Source organism: Carlito syrichta, unplaced genomic scaffold, assembly GCF_000164805.1.
Source record: "Carlito syrichta isolate Samal-C Ts95f unplaced genomic scaffold, Tarsius_syrichta-2.0.1 Scaffold302355, whole genome shotgun sequence".
NCBI classification, from domain to species: domain Eukaryota; kingdom Metazoa; phylum Chordata; class Mammalia; order Primates; family Tarsiidae; genus Carlito; species Carlito syrichta.
This window is the reverse complement of record NW_007246451.1, coordinates 391842-402707: the sequence shown is the minus strand read 5'-3', so window position 1 is coordinate 402707 and position 10866 is coordinate 391842. Positions and strand designations below refer to the sequence as shown.

Below are 10866 nucleotides of genomic sequence, written 5' to 3'. Positions count from 1 at the left end.
GCTTCTCAAGGGCAGAGGCCTCCACTCTCTTGTATCCTGAGCCATCACAGGGCTTTTTATAGTGTGGGGCACTCCCCAAATGCTGATAAACAATGGTGACGAGATGACCCTACCATACAGTGAGAATGAGGACAAGGAAGGGAGGAAGGGGCCAGGTTTCATTATTGCCATGTAATTATGAGTGTTTCACTGGTTTGTATCACCAAGGAGCAGCATCCTCATCCTGCTGCCAGCACAGGAAGAAGCATTTGCCCTAATAATGCTGAGCAAATTCCATTTATCAGAGTAAATGGGCCAAGCTCCTCTGGGTGGCAGTCACTCTGGCTTTGCTGTCCTTTGGCTTCTTCGCAGGCTGCCTTGCCCAGCCTCAACAATAGTTCTCAGGCCCTCTTGAACAAATCAACCTCCCTGACACCTGCTCAGAGTAATTACCCTTCCAGTGAGTGATGGTTAATAAACATGCATGGCTGCCATCCGCATCTCCTCGGCCGATCCTGTGAACGTCTTCCCACAAACAGGTAGTCTGACCAGAGGACCAGCGCCAACTCATTCTAGGGCCAGAAAAATGGAACTCGGAACCCCATGACCTTAGCCCTTGGGGTTTCACAGGGATTTCACTTGCTCCCATAAGTCAGCCTCCTGTGACCCCCTTGCTGACCCCTTTCTGGCCTCTGTTTATCTTGATCCACAGTAGGAAATGAGCAGAGAGAATTCCAGCATCATCTGGGGTGTTGGACTAGATCACCTTTAATGTTCCTTCCAATCTTGTTACTCTTTGATTCCATACTGTCCGCTTGCTTTGTTCTTAATCAGCACTTAAAATCCCCTAGAGCCAGGTGCAGCGACAAGCGCCAGTAGTCCCAGTTACTCAGGAGGTTGAGGTGGGAGGATGACTTGATCCCAGTAGTTAGAGCCTGTGGTAGGCTAGGATTGTATGTCTGTGAATAGCCACTGGGCAACACAGCAAGACCCCCATCTCTAAAAAGGAAAGAAAATTCCCAAATTGGTCTTTTTCCCACCCTTGAAAGACAGATTCACTCAAGTCACACAAGCCTTCTTTCAGTCCCTTGAATGTGTTGCTTCTGCATTCCCATCAGCCTTTTCTTTTCCCTACAACCCTTTTTTTCCACCAGTCACTTGCCTAACCCAATCTAACCTTCAGGTCCCAACGTTAATGTCACTTGTATAGGCAGGCTTCTCTAGGTTATAGGTTTGATTCCTAATGTCCAGCCAATCATGCATATCATCTTCCACAATACTTTCTTTCTTTTTTTTTTTTTTTTGAGTCAGAGTCTCACTGTCACCCAGGCTGGGGTGCAGTGGCACACTCACCGCCATTGCAACCTCGACCTGCTGGGCTCAGATGATTCTTCTGCCTCAGCCTTCCAAGTAGTTGGAAATACAGGTGTGTGCCACCACACACGGCTAATATTTTGATTTATTGTAGAGACGAGGTCTTGCCAAGTTCCCCAGGCTGGTCACGAACCCTGGGCTCAGGCAATCCTCTTGCCTCAGCCTCTCAAAGTGCTGGGATTACAGGCTTGAGTCACCACACCTGGTCCACAATACTTTCTACACTTATATTCATTAAACTGATTTTTTAGTAAAAACATTGTTTCTTATTTATCTTCTCTGGTATTTTGAAATCTCCGTGTGTGCAGGGACTTTGTCTGAATTTTTATTGCCGGAACCTAGCCCAACACCTGACACTTAGGGGCTGTTCAGTAAACATTTATTGACTGGCTGATTGCTTCCCACCTCAATTATGCATTTACCCTGCTGTTCATTCACGTGTTGGTTTAATGCTGCTTTTCGGCTATTTAAATGTTTATGCTTGTCTGTTTAATGTTAGCTGCCTTAAGTTGTACATTTCTATGGCACTAGTATCCATGTATGTGATTTTTCTTTGTACAGTGTTTCATCTGTGGGTATGTGTGTATCTCATCTGTTGGGAAAGAATGAGGAGGTAAACTGAGAAGACGGTTGTAAGTGCTATCATGGAGGAGACCGAAACGCTGTTGACATGACATCTGAGAGCTTATATTATCTCCGATGATGGGCAGGGTATAGGACAGGACTGTGGCAGCATAGGGAGTTTTAGGACATTGTTTAAAGTGACTGTGCTCAGAATTGTGCTGTCTACTACAGGATAATGGAAGGAGGGACGAGAGAAGCTTCAGGAAGTTAAGAAGAAAGGGGAGAAGTAGGCAGAGCTCAAAGCCTCATTTTCCACAGGGACATCAAAGCGCTGTTAAGTCAAGGAGACATATTAGTTCTGACAACAGCTCTTCTTGTTATGACTCTTCTGGTGTTTTTATTATTTTTTTAAATAAAGGCCGAGGAACAACTTTATAATTGTAACTGGAATAATGGCAAGCAGGACTCATGGGGTATAATCATAACAGAAGCTTTGTTTTGGGTGCCACTGTCTCTTTAAGCCTGATTGATAGTGATGGTCCTAACTCTGCTCCTGGACAAATACTTTGCAGGATCCCTCAGAGGTGTTAGGCGGTCCTGCAGTCACTTGACGTAGTAAAACATGATTTCAACTAGGCACTTAACGTGATCAGCTGGGTATTGTCAATGTTTCCAATATTTTTTTCAAGATTAAGCTCCTTGTTCTTCCTCATCTAGGGCCTGCTGCAAGTGAAAAGAGGAGATGTGGTCTTTCTTTTTCTCCTGAAGTTTCTGACCATTCCAGAATTAGAGCACAGGGAAGTAAGTCGTGGTAGGAAATATGTACTTGCCTCACGCTGTTGAAGCTAGCTTTGAGCTCTCCTAACATGGCCAGTGTGTGAATCTAGCTTCCTTCTGGGGCTTTCTTTCTTTCTTTTTTTTTTTTTAATTGGAGTCTCACTCTGTCGCCCAGGCTGGAGTGTGGTGGCAAGATCACAGCTCACCGCAGCCTCAACCTTCTGGGCTCAGGTAATCCTTCCTAACACAGCCTCTCAAGTAGCTGGGACTGTCTGCATGTGCCATGTCTGTCTATTTTTTTCTTTTCTCTTCTTTTTTATTTAGTGTTGAGGTCTATGTTGCCCAGGCTGGTCTTGAAGTCCTGGGCTTAAGCAATCCTCCTCCCACCTTGGCCTCCCAAAGTATTGGGATTACAGGTGTGAGCCACTGTACCTGACTGTGGGACACTTTTGTGGGTTCTTCAGAGATCTGTACTTCCCTACACACACACAAACATGCATATACACATGCTGCTACTGCAGGTCCCAGTGGCCTGGGCAACTGTTCTCTGTCAGTTGTTTACTCCCTCCACATTTCCTAATAATTCAACAGTCCATTTCCAGTTTCCCTTCTGCTCAGGCCTGTCTTCTCTCTGACGTCCCTATTGGACAGGATCTAAGATGTTCTCCAAGCCATCCCCCATGCATGTGGCCTACCTTGGGTCTGTGAGAAACAGGTTCTTTGCCCACGCAAGCTCCGAGCAAATCCCAGCATCGCAAAACAGCTGCTAGCACATATGGTGGCGTCTACATTTCTTGGGCTGGAGTCAGAAATGAGTCCACTCTGCCCCGCTAGTTGCAGAAGACACATGTTAAGTTCTCTGAGGAGTCCCCTTCAAGCCCTTCTCACCAGGCTCTGGTGAAACACAGGCACTGCTCTTTCTTTGGGAGGGGGTTACCCATAGCACACCGATACTTCTCACCAAATAAATCCTTTCCAGAAACATTCTCTTAATACCTAACAACTTATTTTTACCCTTGATATGGATGAAAGTTTTAGAGTTCCATAAATGATTTTCAACTGCTTTCTGTGAAAATGTGTTTCTATGCTGGCATCTTACTTTGGTATGACATTAATACCACAAATGAAAGCCTTTATTGAAACTTCCAAGTAACACAGTGTAGTCAAACAAGGGATTTCAGGAACCAAGTAACTGATTTCTGAAGAAGGATAGGTAACATTGTCGTTCTGCTTCTACAAGGAAGCTTAATTGTCCTTATCTATAAAGTGGACCTCTATCCTTTCCTTTCCTCAGTAAGAAGAGAAAAAGAGCCAGGTGTGCTGGCTCGTGCCTGTACTCCCAGTACTTTAGGAGGCAGAGGTGAGAGGATTGCCTGAGCCCAGGGGTTCGAGATCAGCCTGGGCAACTTGGCAAGACCTCATCTCTACAATAAATCAAAAAATTAGCCAGGCATTGTGGCACATACCTGTGTTTCCAGCTACTTGGAAGGCTGAGGGTAAGGATCACCTGAGCCCAGCAGATTGAGGCTGCATGGGCACTCCAGCCTGGGCGACAGAGTAAGACTCTGATTCACAAAAAAAAAAAAACAAAGATAAATAAGAAATTGTGAGCACAAAGATGGCTCAGGATGGACCACAGGCCCTGAGGACTGGTTAAACAATTTGAAGAGGAAGCTCCTTCATAAAAAAGACAAATAGAGGTGAGAGCGTGATGGAAAGAAGAAAATGCTCCTTTCATCAGTGTTTTTCTTTCTTTTTTTTTATTTGAGTTAGAGTCTCACTCTGTCGCCCAGACTGAAGTGTAGTGGCCGCTCCCGGCCACCGCAGCCTCAACCTGCTGGGCTTCGGCGATCCTTCCGCTCAGCCTTCCAAGTAGCTGGAACTACAGGCGTGCGCTACCACGCCCAGCTCATTTTTGATTTATTGTAGAGATGAGGTCTCGCCAAGTTGCCCGGGTGGGTCTCGAACCCGCGGGCTCAGGCAATCCACTCACCTCCCCCTCCCAAAGGCGCAGGATTACAGGCTGAGCCACTGAGCCCGTCTCATCAGTGTTTTTCTAAATCCTGCCCTAACCCCTACCACTCCTACCTTGGTCTGGAGCTGTGGTTTTCTTGTTATATGCAGGTCTCTGTTTTTATTTATTATTACTTTTTATTTTATTTTATTTTTTGAGTTAGAGTCTCACTCTGTCACCCAGGCAGGAGTACAGTGGCACACTCACGGCCACCCCAGCCTCGATCTGCTGGGCTCAGGCGATCCTTCCACCTCAGCCTTCCAAGTAGCTGGAACCACGGACACGCCACCACGCCCAGCTAATTTTTTGACTTATTGTAGAGCTGAGGTCTCACCAAGTTGCCTGGGCTGATCTCGAACTCATGGGCTCAGGCATTCCTCTTACCTAGGCCTCCCAAAGTGCTAGGATTATAGGTCCTATTTATTTATATTTTTTTTTAATTTTTGAGTCAGGGTCTTACTCTGTCACTCAGGCTGCAGTGCAGTGACACGATCATGGCTCACCGCAACCTCTACCTCTTGGGCTCAGGTGATTCTTCTGCCTCAGCCTTATGAGTAGCTGGGACTATAGGCATGCAACACACCATGCTCTGCTAATTTTTTTGATTTTATAGAGATGAATTCCTTCACTATGTTGCCCAGGCCGGGCTCAAGCTCCCGGCCTTAAGCAATTCTCACCTCAGCCTCCCAAAGTACTGGGATTACAGGTGTGAGCCACCGCCACTGTGCCTGGCCACAGGTCTCTATTACTGGCCCAAAGTAATGCTTTCACAGAGCAGAGCCAGAGGCTGCTGGGCTGCCTTTCCCAACTCCCATCAAAGAAATCAATAACCCTTGGCTCTGTGTTTTCCAACTGTATTTATGTCTGCCTGTGGGTTTAAGGTGGGAGGGCTAGATGTCATCACTTTTGACAAAATGGCTGAATATCTTTACTTTATCATGATGAAAAGATATCCCGGTCTTCTGGTTCAGAGCCAGAGGCTGCCTTGCAAGGAATTCAAAGGCTCCGATCTGGAGCTGCTGACAAGCCAGCAGATGGAGCAGCAGCCCTTCCCTGTGATGCTGGACCCACCTGGACTGGTGTGCAGGGTGACGCTGGGCCTGGCTCTGGGGCAAGGGGGGACAGGGAAATGAATTAAAATGATTGTGCCTCATTGCCATAACTGTTGTCCTGTCTGCACAGGAGTTTAGTAAAATACGATCCTGGGGAGGTTGTTTTCATGTGCCTCTCTGGAATTACCACAGAAGCAACTGTGAGGAGTGAGTGCTCATATGCCTGAGACAGTTGGGGGGCATAGGAGATGGCAAGATGTAGAGATGACAGAACCAAGTCCTGGGCAGCGGAGGAATATGGCACAACTCCCTCACTCCTGGGAAACCTTGAGGGGACACAGGGATCAGCCAGTGGTTCTTGGCGAGAAAGGACAGCCTTCAGAGGACAGTTTCGACAATGATACTGAATTACCATCTGCCTAACTCACTCTTCTCTGTCTGAATTGCAAGCACTGAGTCCCTTTTACTACAATCTGTAACCTGTTTAGGAAATTTACTTTGGGGCTAGTAGAAATTTAAGCTTCCCTATGATTACTTCTTTCTGCTTTCTAAGCACCCACCACACAGCTTGATATGCAATACAGGCGTGAATGGAATTCCCACTGACAACTCTCTTCTGCCCCTCTCCAGCCAACATGAGGCCTTCTGGGAAATGGAGTCCTCTCTACTTCAGAAGCAAGATGGGCAGGGCCTGCAATTTTCCCCTCTGACTTCCTCTGTCTAAATATTCCAGGTTAAAGGCTGAGCATGGTGGTTCATGCCTGTAATTCCAGCACTTTGGGAGGCCGAGGCAGAAGGATTGCTTGAGCCCAGGAGTTTGAGATCAGCTAAGCAACACAGTGAGACCTTGTGTCTACTAAAATATTAAAAAATTAGCCGGGCGTGGTGGTACACACCTGTAGTCCCAGCTACTCAGGAGGTTGCAGTGGAAGGATCACCTGAGCCCAGGAGGTAGAGGCTGCAATGAGACAAGATCGTGCCACTGCACTCCAGCCTGGGTTACAGAAGGAGACCCTGACTCTAAATAAATAAATAAATAAATAAATAAAAATAAATATTTCAATTTCAGAAGTAGGGGTGGACTTGAGGACTCAATAGGATAGTCTCCATAACCCAAAGCCTAATCATTGCAGAGGGCCCAGGAAACCAAAGGGAAGCCCATGCTCCTAGCTTGTCCTGGCCGTCCCTTTGCTCAATCCTGAAGTCATCTGTGAAGGGAGTGAGGGTGCTTGGGTTCTTAACTGCAAAGCAGGTGGCATGGTCCCCTCTTCATTGGGACTCCAGAAGTGTCTGGCAAGTCTCTTGGCCACAGGCATCCCTGGGGACCAGAGCTCTTTGAAGAGAAGAAAAGATTCTAGGAACAAGAAAGCTGCTGCTCTTGATGAAAAAGTCAGGAGGGAAGAAAATGAGACTAACAAGGACTGAAAAGAACTGTCTGTGGGCTGAAGAGAATGTTAATGGCTCTGCTCCCGAGCTTCAAAGCCTGAGCTGGTAGGAGTGCACACAGGCGCCTCAGCTGTCACCTACAGAATACTTACCAGGGACAGAGGCTTGTAGACATTCACAGCCCAGTTTTCCCAGATCAAGAAACAGCGCCTGCTGAGACAGAGGAAAGAGAAGCTGTTGGGAGATCCGAGGCCTGGTTCAGCTAGCTGAGGGTTTCACCCATCTCTTCCTCATCCATCAACAAATGGGATTCCTGGATGAACTTGCGTACAGGGAAAATGACTGGTGGGGAAACAGCTTGCATTAAATACATCTGGTTGACGCTCGTCTCTTTCCCCTGTTTACAAAATGATAGCTGCTATGGAATGAATTATATGCCCCCAAAATTCATATGTTGAAGCTCTAACCCCCAATATGGTGATATATTGGAGATAGGGCTTTGGGGTGATTAAATTGGTCCTCCCCACTTGCTGAAGGTCATGAAGGTGGGGTCCTCATGATGGGATTAGTGCCCTCATAGGAAAAGACACCAGAGTGCTAGCTCTCTGCTCGCTCCGTCTTAGACTTCTAGCTTCCAGAACTGTCAGAAAATCAGTTTCTGTTGTTGAAGTCACCCAGTCTGTGCTGTTGTGCTCTCAGCCCAAGCTGACTAGCACATAGCTGAAGTGGATGCTGTTGGTACCCTGCCCAAATCCCTTCACCACATCAGAGTCTCCACTCCCAGCTGCTATATTGGGCTCCAACGGCTCACAGATGCCCCCTTCTCCAGAAAATTGCTCTCAGTGGATGGGAAGACACCCCACCCCGTACCCTCCTGCAGCTTTCAGCCAAGAGGATCCAAAACCAGCCCTATTATCTCAAGGAAGGATCAATTCCTAGGTGCTATTCATGATCCTGGGTCATTCCATGGACTCAGGCTGAGACTGAACAGAAAGCTGCAACCACACCCTTCTTTCCTACCCTTCCCACTTCCTTCATTCTCTTTCTTCTGAAGCCATACCTCAATAAATCATGTGGCCTGAATCCTGTCTCAGGCTCTGCTCCTAGGGAACCTGACATAAGACAGCAACTCTCTCAAGAGGCAGAGTATTGAGCAAGCCAAGGACCATAGAGAACTTTGTGAATATAGTGATGATGATTAATGTCCAATGACAATGAGCATTGGGAACAACGGCCCCTGTTTCTATGTCCAATGAGCGTAGAGGAAGAAAGGCTTACTGAGAAAGAAATGGAATGTATTCTTCTAGCAAATGGAATGTGGCTCCTTCCACAGGCATCTGGCAGACAGCTGTGCTAGCAAGGGTGTCAACAGCCTTGTTAGCACAGAGCCGCAGGCTGAGGTTCCAGGGATTTAACCAATAAAGGAAGCATCTTGACTGCAAGAACCCTTGAGCCAAGACTGACAGCAGAGTCAGTCGGGCAGGTCTGTGCTCTGTGTGGGAGCCAGCTGCATCTGGAGCTCCATACCCCCCTGGGCAGGGGCCAAGTTTCTCTGAAAGGAAAAGTCCAGCACCTGTTCACAGACCTGCCTGCTCCGAGGAAAGGCTTCAGGTGCTCAGGTCTTGTCACCCTTCTCCTATGTTTTGTTCAGTCTCTTGGCTTCTTCATGATGCTATTTTGTTCTTGGGGATTTATTTTTCACTCTTTTTCATAGCTCCCTTTGATTTCCCTCCTTCTTTCTGTCTAGCCCTGCTTTTCTCTCTGAATCCAGGCTTCATCATGAGGGCCTGTGAGATTGGGTCTGATTCCATCTTGGGAGGATGAAGAATGAGGGTAAATTGTTATATTCTTCCAAGAAAGCCTTTACAAGATAATCCCTTATTGGTTCTGGTCACCCTTAGAACTTAATTTTGGTGCCCTGTTATGTGAAAGACTCCCTTCCCATGAGCAGTGAGAATGGGGAGGAATGGAGTTGGTGAAGGGGCGGACCCCTCCTGCCATGTCACTGGGTCATACCTTGCCTGGTCCATCTATTTTGATAGTGGCCCCAGGAAAAATGTATGAGAGGGCACAGTAATGTTTACCAAGATGCTACCAAAGATTCAGAGACATACTTCAAATATCCCTACCTCTGTAGCAAGTCCTTAGTTGAGTCACTGTTTTGAGGATGAGAGTGGCTCCTGATACTTGTTCTCAAGAGATCTGGAATCTTGTGCTTCAATTTAGAGATAAAAATGGATTCTTTTCTTTCCTTTTTTTTAGACCCTTGTTTTCGAAGAAGAAAAGAGGAATTTTGGACAACTCTTACCCATTTCCATAACTTTTCTCCCAACATATTTTGCGAGAGGGAATAAAATAGTGGTAGTACGGGGAGACACCTCTTATCAACAAGGATGCCTGAACGGAGCATATTTGTATACCTAACCCTTAACTATACCCCACAATATCATTAAAAAAAATTGATTAAAATTAAAAAAAATAGTGATAGTATAAGGACCTTATCCCAGAAAGACAACTAAAAAGTATCTATCTTTTTTTTTCCAAAACATCTCCAGCAAAGGGTATACCAACTTTGGGAAGACTAGATACATGAATTCAGATGACACATCAGGGCATAGATTGTCTCTATTACTTGACTTTGTCTCCTGCTGCTTTGCTTCATTCTCAGACAGGCTGTCCACACACGGCAGCCAGATGGCCACTAGCAGCCCCAAATCAGTGCTACCCGTAGAACTCACCACTGAAGCAAGAGAGAATATATTTTCCCCATAGCTCCTGCAAAAGCCAGGAGAGGACTGTGATGGGTCTTGTTTGAGTTATACGTTCTTCTCTGAACCAGCTGCTACCCCCAGAGGTGTTGAGTCATCTGATGAGCTAGGCCTGGGTCATGTCCTTACCTCTGAAGTTGAGGGGAGGATCTTGCCACTCCAGAACCAAATGATCTGGGAATAACCAGAGAGGCTGATTCCCCCCAAGGAAGCGACACTTGGGGAGGAGCATGTGTCCATTACAGCATGCATTGTCTGTCCACCTTTTTGACTGTAGTGTATATCTAGCTCATTCAAATGTAATTGCTTAAGAAATACAAATTATGTGTTCAGAAATCAGTGATGAATGATACTTTCTGGACTCAGGTGTGAAGAAAAGCAAGATCACTGTAAGAAAGGGTCAAATCAGACCAGTTGGTTTAAAGAGACTTCTGGCCGGGCTTGGTGGCTCAGCCTGTAATCGCGTGCCTTGGAAGGCTGAGGTGAGTGGATTGTCTGAGCCCGCGGGTTCGAGACCCGCCTGGGCAACTTGGTGAGACCTCATCTCTACAATAAATCAAAAAACTAGCCGGGTGTGGTAGCACACGCCTGTAGTTCCAGCTACTTGGAAGGCTGAGGCGGAAGGATCACCGGAGCCCAGCTGGTCGAGGTTGCAGTGGCCAGGAGCAGCCACTGCACTCCAGTCTGGGTGACAGAGTGAGACTCCAACTCAAAAAAAATAAAAAATAGCCAAGCTCGGTGGCTCAGCCTGTAATCCCGTGCCTTGGGAGGCTGAGGTGAGTGGATTGCCTGAGCCCGCGGGTTCGAGACCCACCTGGGCAGCGAGACCTCATCTCTACAATAAATCAAAAAATCAGCCGGGCATGATAGCGCATGCCTATAATTCCGGCTACTTGGAAGGTTGAGGTGGAAGGATCGCCGGAGCCCAGCAGGTCGAGGCTGTGGTGGCCAG

At 46.9% G+C, this 10866-nt stretch overlaps 1 pseudogene; it reads left to right on the top strand.

Moving 5' to 3' along the window:
- The first annotated feature begins 5622 nt into the window (after positions 1-5622).
- Positions 5623-10866, top strand: part of LOC103258764 — a 25666-nt pseudogene continuing 20422 nt past the window's right edge.